Source organism: Haliotis rubra, unplaced genomic scaffold (genome assembly GCF_003918875.1).
Source record: "Haliotis rubra isolate DU_JTF1 unplaced genomic scaffold, ASM391887v1 Scf730, whole genome shotgun sequence".
Taxonomy (NCBI): domain Eukaryota; kingdom Metazoa; phylum Mollusca; class Gastropoda; order Lepetellida; family Haliotidae; genus Haliotis; species Haliotis rubra.
Genome location: NW_025767447.1, coordinates 261,775 through 288,272, shown reverse-complemented (window position 1 = coordinate 288,272; position 26,498 = coordinate 261,775). Strand labels below are relative to the sequence as shown.

Below are 26,498 nucleotides of genomic sequence, written 5' to 3'. Positions count from 1 at the left end.
CACCTTGACAGGAGCATTCGTGGTCAGGTTGCCTTTGTCAGTTGCTGTGACGTTGATGTAGAACTCTTTGGTGCTTATGCTGCCCAGGAGATTTTTGTTGGTAATAAGTCCTGTTACTGGGTCAACAGCAAATATATCCCCAGTGTTTCCCCGCAGTCAGGGAGAAGGAGATGCCTGCCCTACCATTGAAGTCTGCATCAGTGGCTGCAACCTCTACCACGCTCTTACCAAATGGTGCCGTGGAGCTGATACCTGGAATGGTGCAAAGAAATGAGTCACATTTAACACCACACCAATTTCAGGACTGCTTCCAAACTTCAAGACAAGACAATAAACCAAAAGATGTCTGTCCTACAGACTTAAAACTGTAGTAAGCTCTGGTTACCTGGCAGTCCTGATCCCAATGAATGATACACACCAGTCTGGCAGTTTATGAATACATTATCAGAGCGGAACTGACGATATGGACCGGCAGTGATGCACACCAGTCTGGCAGTTTATGAATACATTATCAGAGTGGTACTGTCGATATGGACCGGCAGTGATGCACACCAGTCTGGCAGTTTATGAATACATTATCAGAGCGGTACTGACGATATGGACCGGCAGTGATGCACACCAGTCTGGCAGTTTATGAATACATTATCAGAGCGGTACTGCCAATATGGACCGGCAGTGATGCACACCAGTCTGGCAGTTTATGAATACATTATCAGAGTGGTACTGTCGATATGGACCGGCAGTGATGCACACCAGTCTGGCAGTTTATGAATACATTATCAGAGTGGTACTGGCGATATGGACAAACAATGCGCTGTAGACTAGAGCACAATCCTGCTCTTACATATTTTAACCTAAGCTGTTTCAAAATCACATCTAGCCTACATTACAAGAAGACTCTGCAAGTATACTACAATGATGACAGAATATTGTTGCTAAATGATACTGCATGCATTCAGTAGTATCTTGTATACATGAAAATAAGTTACCAAACCCCAAACTCACATCCATAATATTCCTGTGCACCGTTTGGTCCATTGAAAGAAGTAAACACAGGCTTCTCATCCTCCACGTCAGTGATTCCAATGCGCACAGTTACAATACTAGGATTTGTGGATCGTTTGCGACGCGTTATCACAGAGTAGTCGCTGATGTTGTTGCTGGCAATGATGTCCAGAGTATAGGAGGAGACTTGTTCACGATCGACATCTTTCTTCAGGTAGATTGTTCCATTGTTGTCAATACCGAATGTGTCCCTATCACCAGCTGAAGCCACACAACAGACATATTGTCAAGGTAGGGTAAATATATTTTCTCATATTAGTTCACAAAGAAATCTTCATGCAATGATTATTAAAATGTATGGTTGAAGAGGTTTCTTAACACAGTTACATGGTGCAGTATATAACCCCTGTTGACAGGTCTAGCGCTTATCTTTAATGTTACAAAATACAGAGACATAATAGAGGTAGAGCTGCCCTGAATGCCATTCAAATACAGATTCAATCTTTTGTGATGCATGTGTCCTGGTAAGCCCAGTAATGTCACTCTCTACAAACCTGCACCTCAGTACCCTGTCACACTCTACAAACCAGCACCAGAGTACTCTGTCACCCTCTACAAACCAGCACCTCAGTAATGTCACTCTCTACAAACCAGCAACCTCAGTACTGTGTCACTCTCTACAAACCAGTAACCTCAGTACTGTGTCACTCTCTACAAACCAGTAACCTCAGTGCTGTGTCACTCTCTACAAACCAGTAACCTCAATACTCTGTCACACTCTACAAACCAGCACCTCAGTACTCTGTCACACTCTACAAACCAGCAACCTCAGTACTGTGTCACTCTCTACAAACCAGCACCTCAGTACTCTGTCACACTCTACAAACCAGCACCTCAGTACTCTGTCACACTCTACAAACCAGCAACCTCAGTACTGTGTCACTCTCTACAAACCAGCACCTCAGTACTCTGTCACACTCTACAAACCAGCACCAGAGTACTCTGTCACCCTCTACAAACCAGCACCTCAGTAATGTCACCCTCTACAAACCAGCACCTCAGTACTCTGTCACTTTCTAAAAACTAGCCAATAAACTAGGTAAGACATCACTATTTAAACTCTTGGTACTCCAGTATCCATGTCTTCTAAATAATAAATACTAGTCATTAACTCTCAGATTTCCTCTATATACTGGCAATTTAGTGAGGAGAGGATTACAGTAAGAATAGCTGTTGCCCAAAACTTAGCATGTGTGCAACGTTTGCATTTAGGCACTTGTAATTACAATGCAACAAGTGTTTAACATGGGTGTCAAGTAATACAGAATCCATGTCAAAAGGCATGTCTTGTGAGATATATAAACATCAGATGAGCTTGTTCATAAAACTGATAAATAAATATCCAGACTTGCATTAACAGAGATTAGATTTCATGTGATGTTCTTACCAAGAATAGAGTAGTATACTGTGCTGACAGTGTCTATATCTGTGGCGGTGACAGTGCCAACAGTGTCTCCTGGTCCTGAGTTCTCTGGGATACTGAATGAATAGGGAATTGTCTCGCCATCCTGAAATCATAGGGGATTACACACATAACAAGTATTACAAATGCATTACATATATTACAATTATTACATATGAATTACATATGTAACATTATACAAGCATTACTTACACTACAGTTATTGCACATGTATAATGAATAAGTGCACTACATATATTACAAACATTCTATGTGTATTACATACCGGTAGATTATATATTATCCTTACATAATATTTATGACACTAACTTGATACCAAAATAGTTTTGAAACACAAAAGTTACATTCAGACTTATATCCATGAATATAGATACATCATCTATTAAACCCTTTTGGGAAACTGACTATGGTTTGTCCTGTAGGTAATGTACTGTCATACTGATGACAAGAGTGTCAATAACATATGAAATGGACACATTAATCATCCAGGAGGTTAATGTGAGGGAAAAGTAAAAGAATGTTGTTTTATACCACAGCTGTATTTCAACTTTGGGCCTCTAAACAGTGAGCAACACTGATGGCATGCCCAACGATCCACACCTCCATCGTACAACATCACACAATCAGTCATGGATTCTCTTTTCCCCATCCTTTCTGTCTTCAATGCAGTTAGTAAAATACCAGCTACATCATGGCAGCCAGCAAACTGAGCCTTGGTCAAACCTTCCAATATATTCATGTGCATCAATGACACATCAGACAAATGACACACTGGGACCTCTTCATCAACCCTTATTGTGTGCATTGGGACCTATTTGTGTCCTGGAAATCCCATGGGATCAATTCAGTGCTTGAAATTCACACTGGTTTGCTAGCCAAGCAAACTAAATTGTCAGGACAAGTAGCCCTCCAGTGATGCCAGACCTCATGGACTAGCTTGATTTATATTTTATAAACCTGAATGCCAATCCCAGGAAAATACTCACACTCATCGGGAACTTGGGCACATTGTCATTGACATCCTTGATTTCTACAGTAAGGAAGCGAGTGGCCTCCAGAGCGGGATCTCCACGATCTTTAGCTGACAGCAGCAACTGAAACAACACACAGTCACTGAAGCAATACAACTGTAGCTTTAACAAAATCACATAAATCTTGGAACATTATTTAAATTATCAACTATCTGAATGATTCACGAACATGACAGATTGACTACAGTAATCAGGTGTTCATTCACTTCCTTTCACAAACATCTAACTGTAGAAAGAATTACTTTGATGATCATGAAATCTTTAAACTATCTTTATCATTATCATAAAAATATCTTTAATACTATCCTACACAACAGATATATCCAATTAATGGTGTTGTTATTTACTTCATTCACAGATCTGTAGATGGGATTACTAGCTACTTACCACATATCTTGGCTCAGCCTCCCTGTCATACACAATCTCTGCTTTGATCACCCCTGTCACTGGGTTAATGCTGAACTCAGGGGTTCTGATGGTGTAGCTGCCGCGGTAGTAGAAGCCGTAGTCAACAACGCCACTGTTGCTGTTGTCATTGTCCACTGCCTCCACATCGTAGACCAACATGCCCAGGTACTGACTCTGTAGATTAAACATTACAGAGAGATTTGACTAGATATCCGTGCATCTGGGATATATGTCAGCTTCATCTGTCGAGAGGTATAGCAACTGAACTGACGTATCTGGTGAATATTGGTAGGTGGGGACTATAAGCATGATAACCAAGAGTGACCTTAGCAATTCACCACATAGATATTCCACTGGCAGGCATGAACATTGAACATTGCGTTTGTCGATCATGTTCACACAAGCTACTGGTATTTAAGTAATACAAATCATTTTTGTTTTCTTAAAAGTGACCTGTAGATGGTAATGTTAAGGGGGAACAGAAAAAATGAAGATAAGAGTTAGACCTCAGGGTTACCTCCCTTGTGTGTGTGTGTGTGTGTGTGTGTGTGTGTGACCCATTTTGCTCTGGCAAGGTAGGGGGCTTCATCAATTTTGTACACACTAACTGGTGTGTGTGTGTGTGTAAAATTATGCTTTGAAATTATGGGGAGGGGGGGCATTGATTTTGTACATGACATGCAGGGTGGGTCACTTATTTTGTACATAAATTTTAGGGGGTGGGGGGGTGTCATTCACATTGTACATGCTTCGCCATAAAAATCATCATCACCCCCCCCCTAGCCATAAATTATGAACGGTCTCTAATCATTGATAAAACACCATCAGCAGAAGAAAGCTCTTTTCATGTTCTGTCTCACTACAGTAATTCTATGTTACAAATCACCTGAAAGATGTCACAGCTACTTGCTACTTCAAAGTATAAACGTTAGCAGCATGTTTGTACACCTACCTCGAGGACTTCGATGGTATAGTTTTGTAAAGGTGGTATCATCCATACTGGTGGTGAGTTGGTGGCCTCAAGGACATCGATGGTCACCTTGGCAGTGTCATTTAGCCCTGCTGGGTCACCGTTCAGGTCTTTCCCCATCACGTAAAACACATAGGTTCCAGCCTTGCCCCTCAGGCCCTGGTTGACAGTGATCCGACCCGATGTAGCACCCACGTCAAAGTACCCTGCATCAGAAACATCAACGTTGTTGTATAATGCTATTGGAGTGATATTTCTGGTTTGTGCTTTAAGCTTTCACTCCTCATGCTGAATATACAGGGTTAACCCAATTTTGGAGTCCACATATGATCAATTAATTTAATTTTACCTCATTAAATTCCTATACCTCATTAATCCTCCATATATTATTCAGGTAGAACAAAACTAAAACATTTTACTAAAATTTTAAATTCTATTTCTTATGATTCCTGTTCTCATTTATTGTGAAGTAAACAAGACACAACAATTAACTTTCACATCTAACTTTGATAGCTGATTAATATACACCTGTTTTCCTGTCTCAGCAGCATCACTGATGAATAGGTTATCAAACATAATGTTGATGTATTCAAGTATTCTGTTTCCAGGGTCATGCTGGGTCATAAGATTACAATACATTCACGTTTCTTCCCACATTAAACAGATATGACTTGATGTAACAGGAATACGGTTTCCTTCATGCTCAAGGCAGATTTACACCCAACACACTCACTGACACCCCAAACACACTGCCTCACATGCAGTCATTGTCACGAAGGACGAACAGAAGGAGCAAACTGCTGTTCACTTTGTACTTCACATGATAGAACAAAGAGAATAAAACATATAGAAATATTACTGAAACCGTTTGATGATTTTATATCTATTAATCAATTTACGACCTAAGTTAAACATGAATTTTGTTGATGAAGACATTAATTATTGAAAAATGTTTTACCCATTGAATCTCCCATTCCTGGTACAATGGAAAAGGCAATAGCGGCATTAGCTCCGACATCCTCGTCAGTGGCAAAGACCTGTAGGATCTGTGCACCAATGTCGATTGTCTCGATGATGGACTGCTTATACTCCTTGGAGACAAACTCTGGTGCGTTGTCATTGATGTCATCCAGATACACATACACCTACAACAAACATCTCTACCATGAGAGAATGAAACATTCAGTGTTAAACCCCATATGCCCTCACTTCAAATTCAAAGCAACATCAAACCCAAGTTCTCTTCACTTCACCTACAGCAAGAGAAAGATAAAAATTCTCAACAACTTCTACTTCTGTAAGATAAACCAACTGTAAACCTAAATTCCCATCACTTCACACCTCTCTTTACCTGCCATGAGAAACAGTAAACCTGTCTATATATGTGTCTGTAGCAAAGTCATGATCCATTAGATGTCGACATGGAATATGTGTCTGTAGCAGGGTCATGATCCATCAGGTGTCAATATGGGAGTATGTGTCTGTAGCATTGTCATGATTCATTAGGTGTCGACATGGGAATATGTGTCTGTAGCAGGGTCATGATCCATGAAGGTGTCTATATGGGAACTATGTGTCTGTGGCAGGGTCTTGATCCATCAGGTGTCGACATGGGAATATGTGTCTGTAGCAGGGTCATGATCCGTTCGGTGTGTCGACATGGGAATATGTGTCTGTAGCAGGGTCATGATCCATTAGGTGTCGACATGGGAATATGTGTCTGTAGCAGGGTCATGATCCATGAAGGTGTCGACATGGGAATATATGTCTGGAGTATTGTCATGATCCATTAGGCATTGATATGGGAATATGTGTCTGTAGCAAGGCTATGATCCATCAGGTGTCGACATGGGAATATGTGTCAGTAGCAGGGTCATGATCCATTAGGTGTCGACATGGGAATATGTGTCTGTAGCAGGGTCATGATCCATCAGGTGTCGATATGGGAACTATGTGTCTGTGGCAGGGTCATGATCCATCAGGTGTCGACATGGGAATATGAGTCTGTAGCAGGGTCATGATCCATTAGGTGTCGATATGGGAGTATGTGTCTGTAGCTGGGTCATGATTCATTAGGTGTCGATATGGGAATATGTCCCTAGCAGGGTCATGATCCATTAGGTGTCGACATGGGAATATGTGTCTGAGTCTGTAGCTGGGTCATGATCGATGAGGTGTTGACATAGGAATATGTGTCTGTAGCTGGGTTATGATCGATGAGGTGTTGACATAGGAATATGTGTAAGTAGCAGGGTCATGATCCATGAAGGTGTCAATATGGGAATATGTGTCTGTAGCTGGGTCATGATCGATGAGGTGTTGACATAGGAATATGTGTCAGTAGCAGGGTCATGATCCATGAAGGTGTCGATATGGGAATATGTGTCTGTAGCTGGGTCATGATCCATTAGGTGTCGACATGGGAACATGTGTCAGTAGCAGGGTCATGATCCATTAGGTGTCGACATGGGAATATGTGTTTGTAGCTGGGTCATGATCCATGAAGGTGTCGATATGGGAATATGTGTCTGTAGCTGGGTCATGATCCATTAGGTGTCGACATAGGAATATGTGTCAGTAGCTGGGTTGTAGAAGCTACATAGTAGCATGAACTTCAATAAGGAGTTTGGGATACAACATAACTCATCTTGAAAGCTCCTTGGAGTAGACAGCGACTATCTCAATCAAACTGGGGGTTAGGTGAGCCACTTCAACAATTTTATAAAAAAATACTCTCCACAGTAAGCATTCCTTCTAATCCCTGAAGTTAATACGTACTGGGACAGTGTAGTATCGACGAACTGATGCATCCATGGGACTGTCGTAAGCTGTCACTTGGATGGCAATAGTTGACTGGGTCATGATTGATGAGGTGTTGACATGGGAATATATGTCTGTAGCATTGTCATGATCCACTAGGTGTCGACATGGGAATATGTGTTTGTAGCTGGGTCATGATGGATGTGGTGTTGACATGGGAATATGTGTCTGTAGCTGGGTCATGATCCATGAAGGTGTCGACATAGGAATATGTGTCAGTAGCTGGGTCATGATCCATGAAGGTGTCGACATGGGAATATGTGTTTGTAGCTGGGTCATGATGGATGTGGTGTTGACATAGGAATATGTGTCAGTAGCTGGGTTGTAGAAGCTACATAGTAGAATGAACTTCAATAAGGAGTTTGGGATACAACATAACTCATCTTGAAAGCTCCTTGGAGTAGACAGCGACTATCTCAATCAAACTGGGGTTAGGTGAGCCACTTCAACAATTTTATAAAAAAATACTCTCCACAGTAAGCATTCTTTCTAATCCCTGAAGTTAATACGTACTGGGACAGTGTAGTATCGACGAACTGATGCATCCATGGGACTGTCGTAAGCTGTCACTTGGATGGCAATAGTTGACTGCTTCTCGCGGTCTAGATCTGCTGCTAACTGGATCTCTCCCTGCATCATTACAAGAAACTTTTGTTAATACCTCGATCATAATACTGACTTTAAGGCAAGAACAGTCGAGTATCACAACATGTTAATCTAACATCATTACAGAGCATATCCCCTTGCAATATCACAACATGATACAACCCCATGTACTACCCCACAATATGACATTACCAACTATATCCATGTGGAGAAACTATTGACACTAACAGCACAATATTCAATGTTTTTGCCTTTGAGCAACAGCAAACTTACCCGATTCTTGATTGATGATCAAGCGAGTCTCATTGGAGTCTATCCTGTATCGGACCTGGCCATAGTCCCCGAGGTCCCGATCTACTGCTGTGACTGTGAGGACAGAGGTGCCAGCGGGTGAGTGTTCCGCAATGCGTCTGGTGTAGTCCCTCTGGAACAAACAGCTGAGAATGAGGACGAGGACACACTGCCCATGTGAGGAACAGTCTGATCAATCATTACAAAGACATCAAAATGAAGAAAAGAAAGAAAAACGACTAAGCAACTGAGCCTGAAACTTTTAAAATATACAAAATGATTAATATCAAACATATATGATATCTAAGATTTATCCTTCATTCCATATTGTTTTCCTTCTGTTTCCTATAAAACATTGTGAAGAGACTTGTATCTGAGCAAAGTTGAAACAACTCGCCCGAACGCAGCCTGTCTTTGCTTAGCAGCCTCCACAGAATATCAATCCAGTGATCAATGGCATGAACATGGATCTACCCAATTGGGATATGACATGTGTCAGCAAAGTCAGCGAGCCTGACTACCCGATCCCGTTAATCGCCTCTTATGACAAGTATGGGTTGCTGAAGACCAATTCTAAACCAGATCTTGGTTAACCACACTAGGCCAGGGTATCAGCTACTGTATGGCTAGTAAGGAATCAAATCTGATGAGTGTCATCTTGATATTCTTAATTACTGTCAGTAATAGCACAAGGAGGTGGAAAGATACACATAAACGCTCGTATGAGATGGAGACTGCTAAGACTGCCCACATCATTGGCTCAAACAGGATATTGGTGGTTATATCTGGCAGAGCCTATTGCAGAAGACATGTAAAGCATCCTCGTGTAGCACCAACTCATCAGGGATGGCTCGACAGAATGCATAAAATGATGTATAGTCCAGTTAGTGAGGGCAGGCTGTGCTTGTATGAGCTGTTCTTCAAAGTAAAATGTTTCCAGTCGTGATTTTGGAGGAAATTGAAGGGAATTCAATATGCAATGCAGGATAATGTGAACATTTATTTTAACCAGAAATTAGAAATTGTCTAAAAGCAGAATTTCACATATGTTAGTTTTACCAAAAGACTGATGCCTGAGGATAAATGACTGTGTTAACAAGCCTAACAGTGTTTAGTTATATTTGTTTCTATGGCCATTAATGTTCTTCTGAAGATGACTACCTATTTGAAACATGAAGACATCTGACATACAGACCTCTGTGAATATGGGGCTGTTGTCATTAATGTTTCTGATGTTGACCTGGACCCTCGTCGTGTTGGAGCGGCGAGGTACCCCATTGTCTGTAGCAGTGGCCCTGAATTCAGTCTGCTGGACTTTCTCATAATCAATGTTGTTCTTCACAGTCAGGACACCTGAACACAAAACAAAAAGCATACATCAATGTATTCACATCCATGTCCCAAATCCAGTGACAATAGAGGGGGTGTTAAAGGGCAAGGAAACATATAAAATGAATGGTATATGAATGTCCTAGTGAAAGTGCCGAAACTACCCACTCTGTAATCGCTTGGGGGTGTAACTTAAACCTATCAGTTTTGGGTGTTTTGATGAATGTTTTCAATGTCTGACACGAAGTCTTGTTTGCAGTGGTAATCTATCTCGCAATTCTGAGCAGATATACATATACTGTTTCAGCTACTAATACAAAAACAACAAAAAACACCCCAAAACAATGTGTCAACTGCATGCTGCTCTTGTTCCCATTTCACATAACGTCAGAGATTAATCCTGCATTGACAAGTGAAGGCATCTTCAGTGTTGTAACTAATAAGGCCTAAGTTGACACAGGTTGTTGACACAGTAATCACACAGATGATCAGATAGAGAAAGAAGTAGGACTGGGCACATGTACGATAACTGAAACTGGGCAACGTATCAAACACAAGGAACATGTAATGATGTGGTTTTCATTTTAAAGTACTGAAGTTCTTGCGTCCATGACAACCCATCAGCCTTACCAGTGGTAGCTGCTATAGAGAAGTAGTTCCCTCTGTCATCAAATATCTCGTACTTTTCAATCTCATCATCAGCATCTTGGGCAATGAGTGTCATGATAAAGGCACCGATTGGCTGCTCCTCATCAATAGTGATGTTGTAGAAGGGCAGCTGGAAGTACGGACTCTGGTCGTTGTACTCCAGTATGTTGATGATCAGGGTTCCTGCATATCATGACGATAACAATAAATACTTATACAAGAAATACCACTAATATATTCTTAATTAGACTGTTCCATAGCCATGCCCAGAAGTATGCTCATGACACAGTTATCCCTGTCAAGGATCAATGTGTACTAACAAATTCTCAACTTCCTTGGGGAGTATGCCACTGTGAAAGTTTTGTAGCAAAGTGAAACCCACAACACTCTTGATCACCCACTTTCTGGTGCCAGTGTTGCTCAACTTTACTTGCATTGTGACCTGTGAGCTGTGCATGATCCACAAACTCGCATCTAAATATATATATACATCTTTATATAATTTACCAATGAAACTAATATTCATCTCTTCAACCTGCTTTACTGGATTATTTACATAACTTGAAAATACAAAAAATAGGGCATTTGTTCCATAATGAGTCCATAATGCCCTGTTCATACCTGTGCCTGTCTGTCTGGGGCTAGCTGAGGTATCAACTACATTGACCGTGTAGGTTATCACTGACGTTCGGTCTCGGTCCAAGCTGCTTCTTGTTTGGACTCTGCCAGTTCCTTCTACTACTTCAAATAGTTCCTAGATAGAATAAACAGAATGGTTTAAATACTGGATAAACGAAAACTGTGGGATTCAGGATAAAGAGATGGTTTGGGAATCAGGATTAACAGACACTGGCTCTTTGAGATGCCAGAATATGATAGTTTGCAATACCCAAACTATTAAAGAGAACTGCCAGTACACTAACACAGCACTGACACCAGCAAAGAGTTATCTTACCCTGAAATTGTAGATGGCGCTGTTGACTTCAATGCCATCTGGAGTTATTGCACTGATTGGTTCCACGAAGTAATAATTGAGAGCTGCATTAGCGTCGGGATCGATGGCTCGTAGATTAATCACTGATGAACCAATGGCAGCATCTGGAACAGTCACACACACATGAATCTTCTGGCATTTTAATAATCATCACAATGTTTCCTTTCTTCAACATCATAATATGGCTGAAATATTGCCGATGTGACTATAACATTTTAACTCACTTAACTTTCTTCAACATAATAATACCAAAAGAATAATAACAAATAAATAGTAGACATGTACAGACATTAAAAAATACCGTAAATAATATTGCAAAGCTATATGAGAGCAACCTGTACATAGTTCAGTTTGTATCAGATAAATCCGCGGACAATATCCATGTATTGTCAACAATTACGATACTGCTAACAAGGATTATACTAACAACATTGCGAATCCCTCAATCATACAGTTCCTATGAGGTTTTAAAGAAAGACCATCACATGTGGAGTGCAATTTGATTCTAATACCTTTCCTACAACGATTTTAGATAATTTAAGGTAATGTAAAGAACAGTTTATTTTACTGGTTTGAGAAGCAGTCAACAGGAAAGTATCTCTTACTCTCGTAAATGTCGGCCCTGCGAGTGGTTGGGAGGAAGTAGGGGTCCTTGTTATTAGCGTCACGGATGTTGACAGTGACGGTGGCTGTTCCTGTCGCCTGGGGGTTGCCTTTATCTCGAGCCAGGACCTGGTACAGACATTCATCCAGTAACAAGATCATATAAACATTATTATTGAAAATGTAATTTTCGACTAAAATTGATATTTTATACTTATCCTGACTCATGCTAAATGCTTGTCTCCTTCTTCTTGCATATGATAGTGGAACACTAAAAATCCCTTGAAGACATAAAATCATCACTCACCCACGAGTAGTCTCCCTTGCATCCTTTGGCGCCCTTTTGTGTCACATGACCAGCCATGTTTGTCACTCTCTCCGTATGTATGCCCGACACCCGGATTTACAGGGAAATCCAGAGTCCCCTGAGAGGTGAGGTTGGGAGGGCGGACCTCATGAGTCAGGATAAGTATAAAAATGTAATTTTCTGACTAAAATTGATATTTTATACTTATCCTGACTCATGCTTATTGCTTCAAAAGGGGATTCAAGTGTTCCACTAGCATTCGGAAGGAAAGGGAGACAAGCAAGCAATAAGCATGAGTCAGGAAAAGCAAAAATTATCAATTTTAGTCAGAAAATTGCATATTTTTTCTTATCCTGACTCATGCCAAATGCTTGCAGAATCCATCGGAATTGGTGGTGGGTCAGGCCACTTCCTGGATTCACTGGCTGTTGATTTACGTCCTGTATTACCCCCCATGGGAACTTATGACGGCACTGCTGATGATTCTGTTCTTCCAACTTCCCTCTGATGAGTCTGGGGGGAACCACAACTTGTAAGATTTCTTCCGAAACTTCTGACATTTTCGTATGGATTTTAGATATACTAATGTTCCATTAGGTATCTATTGCAACTCCATCTCTTGATGCGCGCATCAAGTGGAGATGCGACCCTTCTTCATGTACGAGTATGTCCTATATTAGTGCAGGGTCTATCACTCATGCTAGCCTGTCCTAGACATTTGCATGGACTTTAACCATTTGCTCTCCAGAGCGTTGGTTTTGACAAGTCACGCGATAAAAGGGTGATATTTTTCTCAGCGCCTTTGTGGAACCGTTAGTTGTTGTGCTACAACAAGTGTCCCAAACTGGTAAATGTCTGAGATGTCTTCGGTGGCAGTGTCTCTGAGGTAGTGGTTGGCAAACACCGTGTCCTATTTCCAAAAGCAGCCCTCAATTATTGTTGTTATCGAAAGATATTCCAAACGGTAGAACCTTCCACTGGAAGTGATGTCCATTGAAAAGGAATCTTAGGTATTTCCTTGAGTCTGGATGTATCGGGATGTGTAGATACACATCTTGTAGATCTATGCTGGCGAGGTAGTCTGATGGATTGGTTCTCGCAATAAAGTCCCATCTCAGAGATGTCGGAGCTGAGGAAGATGTATCATCTTGAATTTTGCTGGTCTGCGGAGATACTCCTGGTTGAACTTCCTCATGTTGTAGATGAGCCGAAACTTTTCCTTGGAATTCTTCTTCGGAACCAGGAAAATTGGGGAGTAATAACCGGGCGTGATGAGATCCTGATTTATCTCTTCTGCTGCATCTTTGTCAAGTAGAGTCTTGATTGCATTGTCCAGTTTCTCTGTCTGGTCGGCTGCGTAGTTGAAGGCCAGCGGGTTGCTTGTTAGCGGCGGAGTGGCTTCCAACTGTATCTTGTACCCTCTGCGTAGTGTCTGGGATACGTAGTCGTCCTGTAGTATTCCCCAATTTTCCCTGTACCGTTGAAGATGTCCACCCACTGTCGAAGGTTGTACAGGATCGGCTTGGGGTGGAAGACTCCAGTCGTTCCAAACCTGTCCTTCAGCGCTTGGTTCCCCTGGCACCCCTAGGTGCTTGGCCTCTTCCGGGGTTACTTGTTGGGGCTCCGGTTGGGCGACGAAAAGAACCTCTTCCTCCTCTTGAGATGGAATACTTCTTTTCTCTGGCTCTCTGGAGTCCTGCAAACTTGGATTTGTTGGAGTAGCGCTGGGACGTCTGGCAAATCACATTTGCCAAGGTATCTATGGACTTTATCATCATGACCTCCCTTGATTCGTGTGTAACCTCTTTGGCGACTTCTTCAATTCCTCCTCCGAAGATGGATGATGCTGACCATGGGGCTCTGTATAAGGACTTGGTGAACCGCTCACTCCAGGTGCACGATGACAATAGTCCTTGCCTCCTCAGGAGAGTCAGGCCCGCTGATGTGGATGCTAGATGCTCCGACATAAACTGGTGGTCCTTTTTCTGAGTCAGTAGAGCAGAATATATCATCCGGTCGTCTTCGGTGGTGGAGTTCTTGAACTTCGAGATGAGTGCTTCGTTGATAGCCCTAGACCTGGCTAGTCCGAAGAAGGTACGTCTAGTAGTCGTATCCAGTTGCGCTAGCTTCTTGTCCTCTATCTTGTAAGTTCTATAGCGGGAGTCGTTGATGATCTTATAGTCCTCATCAATCTCTGGTGCCTTCAGGAAGGGTTCCATGTGATGTAAGGGGAATCTCCTGGCGTTGAACGTTGGGATATGCTGATTCTGGAACTTGGTAGCCTTATCAAAGGCTGAGCTGAGACTGTCCGGTACTTGGGAGATCGGGTCGATAGGCGGAAAGGTGAGTGTGTCGAAATCATCGTTGGACATCTTGTATGTAAACGCTTCGTCTGTGTCCTTGGAAGGTGATGCTAGGTCCAGGCCATTAGCAATCCATGAGGTTACTTCTGTATCGGAGAATATGACTTCACCTTCTTCCTCTGATTTAGACATCTCCTGATCTGAAGATCCACGACGATGTGAGTCTCTGTATGAAGATCTGTATGATGAACTGCACGCAGGTGAACGATCCCGATGTGATCGTGTATCCTTCCTGGAGTCTTGAGATCTCTCTCTAGGCCTTCGTGAAGGTTGATTCTTAGGTGAAGTTCCCCCTCTATGAGATGTGGAGTGCCTGCGCTCAGGTTCCCGATGTGCATCTGAGTCCGATGGTGATGACGATCCGTATCTATGACGTCTGTAGGGTTCGAGAGAAAGCTTCGATCTGCTTCTGCGTGGAGAATTCTTAGCGGCTCCTTCAGGGACGTCTAAGGCTGAGCTGACGTTGGTAGCGTTGTCCAGGCTCCTAACTTCAGATGGGGAAGATCGTTGGTGCGTGAGCCTTCACGCAGGCTTCCCTCTTCTTCCAAGTTCGTTGGAGAGACTGCTGAATCTTCACGCAGGCTAGTAGTCATCGTAGTGGTCTTCGTAGCAGCTTTCTCCTGCGCGAAGGTGACGACGTTCCATCATCGACATCATCTGGTCTGTAAACTGTTGCATAAACAGCCCCGGGTTGAAGTTCTGCGATGTCTGATGAGACTGCTGCAGGGTTGATGATGCTTCTGACAACGATGAGGTGTGTTCTAAGGCACGCTGCACTTGTGAAGAGTTGACACTGCTGCTATCTCTGGTACCCGATGTCTGCGTTGATAGAAGGTCTTCTGTCAATGTCTGCGCTGATAAAGTTGCCGATGTAGCTGTAGAAGCTGGCTTCATCTTCTTGCTGACGACTGTGACTTCAGGTATGAGGATGGGGGGATCATCATACACGTCTGCTTCTTCCGGAGGTACAATCTCGGCAGAGAAGGATCTCGTCTTCTGCGTAGAGCTGTGTAGAGACTTCGACCAAGTCTTAGGGGTTGTAGCCTTCTTCTTCTGCGTTGAAGACGATCTAGTCTTCTTTGTCTGCGAAGAGGTCAGCTCCGTTGACGACGATCTCTTATTGGCTCCAGAGTTCATCACTGGAACAGCGACCTGCCCCCGTAAAACGCTCAGCAATTCACTGGAATTATGAACATCGGCAGCAGTAGTTAACACACGGTTATCAGCGCAATCACTCGATTTAGACATGACTTGTGAATACCTTCTTACCCAGTCCTTTGCACGTCTATGAATGGAAAAAGGTAGTTATTAAATTCAAAAGTGGTTAAATTCAGACAATGTTTACAGCGAGAGCTGGAAGAACATGAAGTAGTGCAATCAGGACATAATAAATGTGGGTCAGCCGCAGACAGCCGGTACCTACAACGAATACAAGTTTTCATCAAATGTAAACACGATGAAAAAACATGTCAAACAACGTATAATTTAGATCAAATTTCAAACCATATAGTAGAATACAATCCTAAAAGCCGTAAACAGCAATAATTTTTATGTAAAGGTCCAAACTAGAAAAGGATATGTGCCGTATAGGGACCCAGGTGCTCTCACAACCGTCCTCAAGGGCAAAGGAGAGAGTGACAAACATGGTCATGTGACACAAAAGGGCACCAAAGGAGGCAAGGGAGACTACTCGTGGGTGAGTGATGATTTTACGTCCACTTTTTAGAAGGGAACTTCAAGGGATTTCAAGTGTTCCACTATCATTCCCAAGAAGAAGGAGACAAGCATTTAACATAAGTCAGGATAAGGAAAAATATGTTGATATCTTACATCATCCATGTGATCTCTCCTGTATAGCCTAGTTTGGGATGATACAGAATGATGTGTTCAACAATACTTCTCATGTCAGCCTCCATGGGCAGATTGTCCAATGTGAGGAGATTGAAATTAACCACTTTTACAAAACCCTACTGATTTAGTAGCTTACCAGCAAAATGTACTGCCGCTGTGTATCATAGTCGAAGCTTGCATCACTGGCTGTAGAGATAGCACCACTCAATCCATTAATGACAAACTTGCCCTGAGCTCCAGTCTCAATGCCGTATTCGATCTTGCCGTTATTAGTGGTGGCGGAGTCCTGGTCTGTCGCGTTACAGTTAGCACTGGAAAGTCTGAAACAAACAGATAAATATCTCCTTTGCTGGTTCTCACTGGGAACACACAATATTTACATATGCAATCTTGTGTAATATTACTTACATGCACATGGGTGTCAGGTTACAGGTTCACAGATGATCACATAATTAGGGTTTGTTGTTTCATTGTTCATATCATATGCAGAGCAAACAACATAGCTATCTGCACATTAGCCAGATTGTAGATATGGAAGGGAAGGCATTATATTTGTGAAGCAAACTTAGTTCCTGTCATACTGGCTTTGGATTTATTTGTTTGTAGTCATGTGATACTCCCTTGTGTCAAGTTTGGTAGTGGGCAAGGAACATTTGTACACGAATGTAATGACAACCTACTTCCTTTTGTTGATTCAATGATGGTTTCCGAATATCTGTCTGGGATGAAAACTGGAGAGTTGTCATTAGTGTCCTGCAACATGAACAACACCCATCATCAGTTGTCAACTCATCACTACATAGAACATCACACACTTGCCCAAAGGAATATGACCATGTATTCTTCAGGAGACGTGCCTGTATTGTCCAAGTTGGCATGTGCATTACCATTGTTATAAACTTCAAACAGAAATACATTTTCACAGCAGTTTCAGGTTTACATGAAGTTTCAGAACTATATTTCATATTCAGTCTTTCATGTGGTGCTATATAAATATCCAAAAGTGCCATGATACTGTTTCTCATATTACATGGATCATTAAATTATTGAACTGAACAGGCGATATGTCCTCACAATGACAGATATCTTCACATCCACCGTGACATTGTAGAGTTGGTCAGATGCTATAACAGTCAGGTCGAAGCTAGAAAAAAAGAGCCATATTTACATCATGGGTTCAACAAATACAGTAACCTAGACAACTTCTTTATGTCACATTTTAACAGGATTCATATACATATATACCATCAAAATAATTTCAAATACTATAACATAACATTTTAAAATATCTTACCAGAAATATGCTGACACAACAAAACATCTCTGGACACAAGAGATTATCTACATATTTCTATTATAGTCTGTGTGGGTTTTCTGAGAGATTAAGCCATCAGATACTTCATGCTTCATGTCTTCGAGTTGACTCAAGTTAGCTTCAGGAGGTTATATTGTGTGACCATACAGATCTCATGTCTTTGTACACAGACAGGTGGATAAATGGTCATGCTTTCAACCACTCGTTTGCCTCTTTCTGACTTGTGTGTTTACGGACTTATGTGATATATCCAGAAAATTGCTGACAACAGCAAATAACCTCTCACACACTCATTTGTATTAGAGGAAAATATAGAGGTTTCATGCACAATAGATAACAGGGTTCAGCTTAAAAGACTGCAGAAAATACAGAATACAGCTGCCCGCATCATTTTGTTAGTCAAAATCTTGTCACATTACTCCAGTCCTCAAATCACTTCATTGGTTTTCCACTGACTCACATATCAACTTTAAAGTTCTCCTCACCCTCTACAAATGTCTCCACAACCAAGCCCCACCCTACCTCACTGACTTGATCACTGTATACACACCAGTCAGAACTCTTCGATCTCAGAACCAGCTCCAACTTACTGTACCAACGATTTTCCTCATTTGGTAAATGATTGTTCTTTCATGCAGCCCAAGACTATAGAATTCACTGCCATTCCACATAAACACTCTGATTCTGACAGCTTTCAAATCAAAACTGAAGACTTATCATTTCTCATCTGTATATAACTGACTCTCTCCCTCTTTCCCCTGCGCTTTTAGCATGCACTAGTGTGTGGATTATAGCGCATAACAAATAGCCATTATTATTCCCATAGCTGCATTACATCTGTCACTTTGTCCCCACACATCCATCCTCTCAATACTAAACAAGTAAAACTTACAATCCCCGGTCATTCAGCGTGTCTTCGTATTTGATAGGCCTTCTAGCTGTGATATTTGCTGTGACTGGGTCAATCTGCCACAGGTTGGCTCCTGGACTGCCCTGTGATAGGCTGTATCGAATAGGACCTCCTACAGTATCCCGATCTGTAGCCTGGAAACAATACATGCCTTTAACATACACAGCTCTTCCAGAAAATGGAAATTGAAATATAACTGTCTCAAAACTATAATGACTATGTCACTAAATTATATTTTCATAGCTGTTTATTGTGGTATACTTAGCCACATACACAATAGTTGCATATTTGTTCTATGAACAGAATAAGGTACTACTATAGAATATATTTTGATTCATGGGAAGAAATGTCTAAAGTGTGAAAGAATGTCATATATATTTTCCATTTCCACATAACATACCCTGGCAAGGAGAGGATCGTTGGTAATTGTTTGCCCTTCAAATATGCTCCTGACATACTCTGACTCCACGAAGGCAGGGGGATTGTCATTAATGTCCTGGATATCAATCCTCAGCCTTGCTGTTCTGGATAAGCCTCTACCTAATTCATCAGTGGCAGTGACTGTAAGCTCATATGCCGGAGTTGTTTCATAGTCAATACATGTATCCACCCCCGGCCTGGGGGAACATGATGCTATAGTAACACTTCCTGTGCGGTCGTTGATCTGGAATCTGAAAAATGTTTCAAGAAAGTGTTCAATCTAAAACTAACAATCATTTGTTGGAATATAATAAAGAAATTTGGACTAAGATAATTTTGGGGAATAACCAGGAACTTGCATTTGAATAATTCTTGGAATAATTCATAATTTGTTATTCTCATGCCTGAGTCTGGATTTTGTTTGCCAGGTTAACATTACCAGTTGGCAATAATAGCCCATGCACTATTTATGCTAGAAGCTTTGCATTATTACTACCTTCGCCTTTCGATCAGTGTGTACTTGATTTTTCTATCACATATAAAACCAAGTCATCTGTGTGTCACAAGAAGGTTAACAGTCACACTGCCATCTCATCATAACGAGTACCTATTGACTGATGAATGAACAGAGGCATATTGGGAACAAAGCCAGCATGTTGCCAGCAAGTCATTTAGATATATCTGGGCCACAAAGCAGAAAAATGGTAATTAAGGCATTATTGTGAAAACTGGAGTATTTGCAAGAATTGGTAAAACCACAACCATGATGATGTGTTAACAATTTGGCTTCAACTTTCTTGCTTTCAGTTTACAGAATGAATTTGTAAACATTTTGTCTGGTTCAATATTAGGACCAGCTACAATCTGTGGGGACTAGTGAAACAACTTTCCAATGAAAACATAGTAACACTTGTGTCTCTTTCAAGACTACAAACTCAGGACCAGCTACAATACTCAGGAAAGGGTCAAAGTTTCCATAAGTATTTGGGACTAATCTTAAACCACTGCCCTGAATTTCTACACACTGAAACACACAGAATTAATAAAATCAGTGACCGATATGGTGGCATCAAGGGAAGACTTACTTCTCTGCTCCATTCCCGACCAGATTATAAATGACACCAGCAACACCAAAGTCATTGGAATCAGGGTCCGAAACCTGTAATAGATTATTTAACCAGATCAGATGGAGCTCAGGGTGCATGCTCAATTACAGTGAAACTGCCAACACCGGCACCTGTCTAATCCGGCACACTGTCAAAACCGGCAAAAAATATTGGTCCCGCCATTTTACAAAGATTTTATGATCATTAAGACATTGTCTAAGTCGGCACCTGTCTATTCCATACTCCGGCACGACTTCCGGTCCCAACAAGCAATTTTAACTGTAATTAACACTGTCTAAACCGGCATGGGTATGAGCAGTCCAATCAAGGACCCATAATCCAATACACTAATTAATCCTCTTGGCACACTAGATAATCAGGAAGCCGTCATGTGTATTAGCAGTCCAATCAGGATCCCTTATCCAAAACACTCCTCTCGGCACGCTAGATTGAGAGATTGACGAGTGTAAATGGCAACCATGTTGGAAAATGATCGTCACTGTCTAATCCGGCACCCTGTCTAAACTGCCATTTTATTTTGGTCCCTTGGGGTGCCGGTTTAGACAGGTTTCACTGTATTTTGTTAATATTCAGTCTCTTTTTAGATAACTGTGAACAAATCGTAAGCACATGTGAAAAGTGACTGCTTACCGATATATCCACAACACTGGAACCAATATTTGCTGTTTCTGGAATTCGTTGATAATATTCTGCTTGGGTAAATAGTGGGATATTGTCATTAACATCCAGAACATTGACTGTGACTGTTGCCGTGCCTGTCAGTCGACTCGGCTGGTTCCGCAGCACTTCTCGAGCTTCAACCTGGTAAACAGTGCAAGAATTAGGGACAGGTGTAACATTGTGGCAGCTTGCTCCATGGCAGGTGCTTTGCGGGATGTATAGGTGGGAGAGTTCTCTTATGAAGATGTTATTTCTGTCTTTCATTATGATTAAGAAGATAAACTGATACTGGTACTTGGACTCCTATAACCACCTTGCAAGGACTCCCAAACTGACTGTGCCTTTGCATCTGTGATGCCTCCATTAACAGAATATGAAACCATGGCAACTTCATCCAGAGAAAGTTGAAAGGAATGCAAGTCACATGATTACAAATGTGATGAAACTAATGTGTGGTACTGGCACATCATCACAGTCGGAATGAATTTATTGTGTTTATCTTGGCTAAACAACAACACTTAGCTGAGTGAATTATCAATAAATCAGAACCTAATTGTTGACACAACCATGCATTATTTGACATAGTGAGAAAAAGAGCAATGTAAAAGACTTTTTCACAAATATGCTTATCAAAACAAGAGTAACTAATGACACATCAGTGGACTAGGCCCTTCCATTAGTTGACAAATGAAAAGGTAGTGTGTGTTGAGACCATCACAACTTAAATCCCAGATGGATTTCAAAGTTCATAATAGTAATCATTTCACATCCTGTATAGGATTTAGTTCATTCATTATGGTTTTAATCTTACCCTCAGGATATAGGATCTAGGTCCATTCTCATAGTCGATCTTTGATGTGTCGATGACTTTAATACTGCCAGTAGTCTGTCCTTGTCCACTATCAGGAAACACAGCAAAAACGTCGGTGTTGTCCAGCAAGACAAAATCATAGGAGTTCGCTGTCTGCCTATTAACAAGACAAGAAGTTAAACTGAGTGTTGTTTGAGGTGGAAGTCAGTAATATTCAAGTATAAAAATGGACAACTGGTATTGGAAATGAACCATGCCATGAGTTACAATGACATACAACCTGACAAGTTACAGGTCTTCACTCAAGACATGATCCCCATTCAGATCAGCTCATATGACATAAACATCAAGCGTTAGGGATAGATTCTAAACAAACATATCTGCAGGATAGGTTTACAGAAAGGGTTTCATTCACCATCAAAACTTGCAATCATATTCAGACTACTGTCTGAACATTCATTATACAAACCATGATTTATGCCACAAAGTTGAGACGACACATGATGGAGCCAAGTCAACATTGGAACTGCTCAATACTCATTCTACTTACATCTCATGACTACCCCAGGTAATCTGGGACCTTTTAATCCCCTAAATCCCATCAGATGACTAGGAATACCCATTCCTTATCATGATAAATGTCTGTTGGAACATGTGTAGTGAGTGAGTGAGTGAGTGAGTAGTTTAGTTTTACACCACTTTTAGCATTATTCCAGCAATATTACGGCGGGGGACACCAGAGATGGACTTCATAATTTGTACACATGTGGGGAATCAAACCCAGGCCTTCCGCACGACGAGCAAATGCTTTAACCACTAGGCTACCCCACTGCCCTGGTACATGTGTAAGATATGGTCCCAGAATTCCCAGTTATTGTTGCTACTACAAGCATGATGTACTCACACTGTCCAAGTCAGTAACAGTCATAATGAGACCTGGCAGTGCTGACTCATTCGGAATGTCCTCAAAGATGCTGACAGTGAAGTCTGTTTGATGGAATGTGGGTGCATTATCATTTTGATCTCGCACATTGATTCGAATAGTTGCTGTTGCTGTTGTTGCTGTGTCATTCCCAAGAACCTCTGGTGTAACGCTGATGACTTCCCGTGCCTGACAACAGAAATAAAAAGTGTAAGTGAGGTGTGGACTTGTTTGGTAAGTGAGTGACTTTGGTTTAAAGTCACTTTAATCAATATTCCAGTAATACTCACAGGCTATCACAAGTGGGGAATCCAATTGAGGCCTTTTGTGTGACAAGTGAATGCTGTAGCCACAAGCCTACCTCATGTATTCCCCACAAAGCTCTTGCATTAAGAATCAATAAGAGATTTACCACTTATCAACAGTCCTAGACAGATGTGCAAAATCCATTTCATAGGCTCACATGAGTTGCATGGGTATAATGGCTTTGTGGTTTTTTTAATGCAGCACTCCAGTAATATTGCAGCTATATGTCTGAACCAGACAATCCAGTGATAGATATCATGAGCATCAATCTATGAAACTGAGATACAATGACATGCTTCAACCAAGTCAGTGAGTCCTGCCACTTGATCCTGCAATTATGACAATAATGATTTTCATTGCAAGTATGATTTTTTTCTAAATGTTACGCTCACCTTAACACACAAGTCTATATACCCTTGGCTGAGATCAACGCTCTCTCGGTCAAGAAGACGAGTGTTGATGACTACGCCTGATTCATTGTCAATGGCGAAAAGACTGATCCCAATGCCAGTTGCTGCAAGGAAGGCAATTCAAATTACTATCCTCCCCGAACTTTCTCAGGATTTCTGCTGATTTTATATTTATATTCACTGCACAATTCACACTGTTGTATTTGTAATTTACATATTGTAACAACATATCATAAATCATTCTTCTGCCAATACGAAATGACACAGTCGAGGATCTCAAAATAATTGTCACATTGTCAAAACACAGATTTATACATAAAACAAATAGTGACCTGATCAACATCTTATCTCACGTTGTGTAGTGCTCAAATCAAAAGTGTAGTGTCTAAACGTTCCAATTACATTACATTTCATTGCATGTGGTAAATCTGCTCAACTTACTGCAGTCAAGCTCGTATCTGATTGGACGACGGTCGTTCTTATCACCATCCACCGCTGACACGAAGGTGATATTGGAGTTCTGTAAAATAACTCTGCAGTTAATACCACAAAGAGAAAAGAGTATTCCTAATGTACCAAAATTAAAATGAATAACTAATTAATTCTGTAACCATGGTAATAAGGACAGAAAATTCTACATATTCTGTTGCTTAATAATCCTAATGATACTTCAGTATCTTACTCATACTGCTAAAATGTTTGTTCTTCATTCCACATCAAATCAGTATGTAGAAAGATGACTTACAATAGGCAAACTCTCGTTGACAGTGGCTGGGGAAACGTAGGTAAATACCGGAGGACTGTCATTGATGTCGAGCAACGTTATCTCAAAACTCTGGAGGAAGCGGTTTACACCATCCTGACAACATAGAGGTTGTATCAGTGAATAACACGTGTAGCTTCAAGTGAGTCACTGAGAATGATTGGTTGTATAATGCCTCACTCAGCAAGAATCCTGTGGTCATTTTGCCCTTTAAAGTCAGGGCCAAAGAAATCTGTTTAATTGGTTTGTTGTTTAACACTGCAGTCTGCAATTTTCCAGCTATATGCCTCTGCAAAAAGGGAGAGAACATGAATTTATGAACCGATATGATCAGGATACAAATCGTATCACACCTATATGATCAGGATGCAAATCGTATCACACCCATATGATCAGGATACAAATCATATCGCACCCATATGATCAGGATACAAATCGTATCGCACCCATATGATCAGGATACAAATCATATCGCACCCATATCAACAGGATACAAATCGTATTGCACCCATATGATCAGGATACAAATCGTATCGCACCCATATGATCAGGATACAAATCGTATTGCACCCATATGATCAGGATACAAATCGTATTGCACCCATATGATCAGGATACAAATCATATCGCACCCATATGATCAGGATACAAATCGTATCACACCCATATGATCAGGATACAAATCGTATTATGATGCAGGATCCAAATCGTATGATCAGGATACAAATCGTATTGCACCCATATGATCAGGATCCAAATCGTATTGCACCCATATCATCAGGATACAAATCATATCGCACCCATATCAATAGGATATATATTGCACCCATATCATCAGGATACAAATCGTATCACATCCATATCATCAGGATATATATGGCACCCCTATTGCATCACAGCCTCATAAGTACCCCTCTAGACAATATACAGGATACATTCTCCCCTGACAGTAAAATATGGCATGATCTGTGAGTCAAACATCAAGCTGTTCAATGAAATAATTAATTGAATATTTTAACTAGTCTAACAAACTAAATAACAATGGATAATGTCATTAAGTATGATCTGAAAAGTAAGTAAACTTACAAAGGTCTGTAATGGCAGTTGGTAGGAAGGCAAAGTCTCATAATCCACAGTAGATGTTAGCACAAGGTCTCCTACCCAGCCTCTGTTGCTGTAGCTTTTTCTGACGAGTCTGAACGTGTTACATGCTTCCTGATACTGTAACAAAAATGTAAATTCTTTCTACACAAGCCATTCCATATTTCTGGTATATAGACTCAATTTTTGTGAAGTTAAAGGTTTTCGATTGTTGAATTAGTTTCTAAAGATATAACATTGTAGTACATATATATATGTTAAAAACATTTTTTCAGCAAGTAAGGCGATAACTTGGTAACTCACCAAGGTGTTATCACCAGAGACTGCACTAGCATTACAGGTCACTTGAATTGGTTTGTTCGTAAAGTCAACATCAAAAACAGTCAAGTTACTTTCAATGATAGATCCACTTGGTAATGTCTGCAAAGAAACAATAAAATATTAAACAACACAAATACATACCTTTATCATTTCAATGACTGAATCTCATATCAAAGTATAAAAAGATCGAACATGGCACTTGGAATATTAACTTCTTTGAATTGAAAATCAAAATGTGTTACATATTCTGATCCACTATTCCATTAACAGTTCAGCTGAACACAAACACCATGTATTTCCTTTATCTACGAACACTAAAATTTTCTTTCTGTTTATAAGTGCCAATAATTTGCAACCAAAGTTATCCAGGAAGAATCTTTTTCCATGACAAGGATGGAATAAGGATAAGAGTGAACAAACTAAGGAGTAAACTAAAGGAAATAGGTAACGAGACAAAGGTTAAGAAGGGAAAGAATTAGGTTCAAGGTAAAGTAAGGAAAGTACGGGGAAGAGTACGAAAAGAGGTTAATGTGAAGCTAAGTCTAATAATTGTAAGGTTAACCATTAAAAGTAAGATTAAGGGTAAGGAGGGTTAGGGTAACGAGGCTAAGGGTAAAATATAGCAAGGACTTATGATTGGAATAAAGAGGGTTAAAGAAAAGTCTAAAGATAAAGGGTAAGGATACAGTTAAGGATAAAGTCAGGAGTGTAAAGGCAAAGGTA

General features: G+C 40.8%; 1 pseudogene; it reads right to left on the bottom strand.

The window, feature by feature from the left end:
- Positions 1–26,498, bottom strand: part of LOC124259642 — a 39,406-nt pseudogene that overhangs the window by 5,731 nt on the left and 7,177 nt on the right.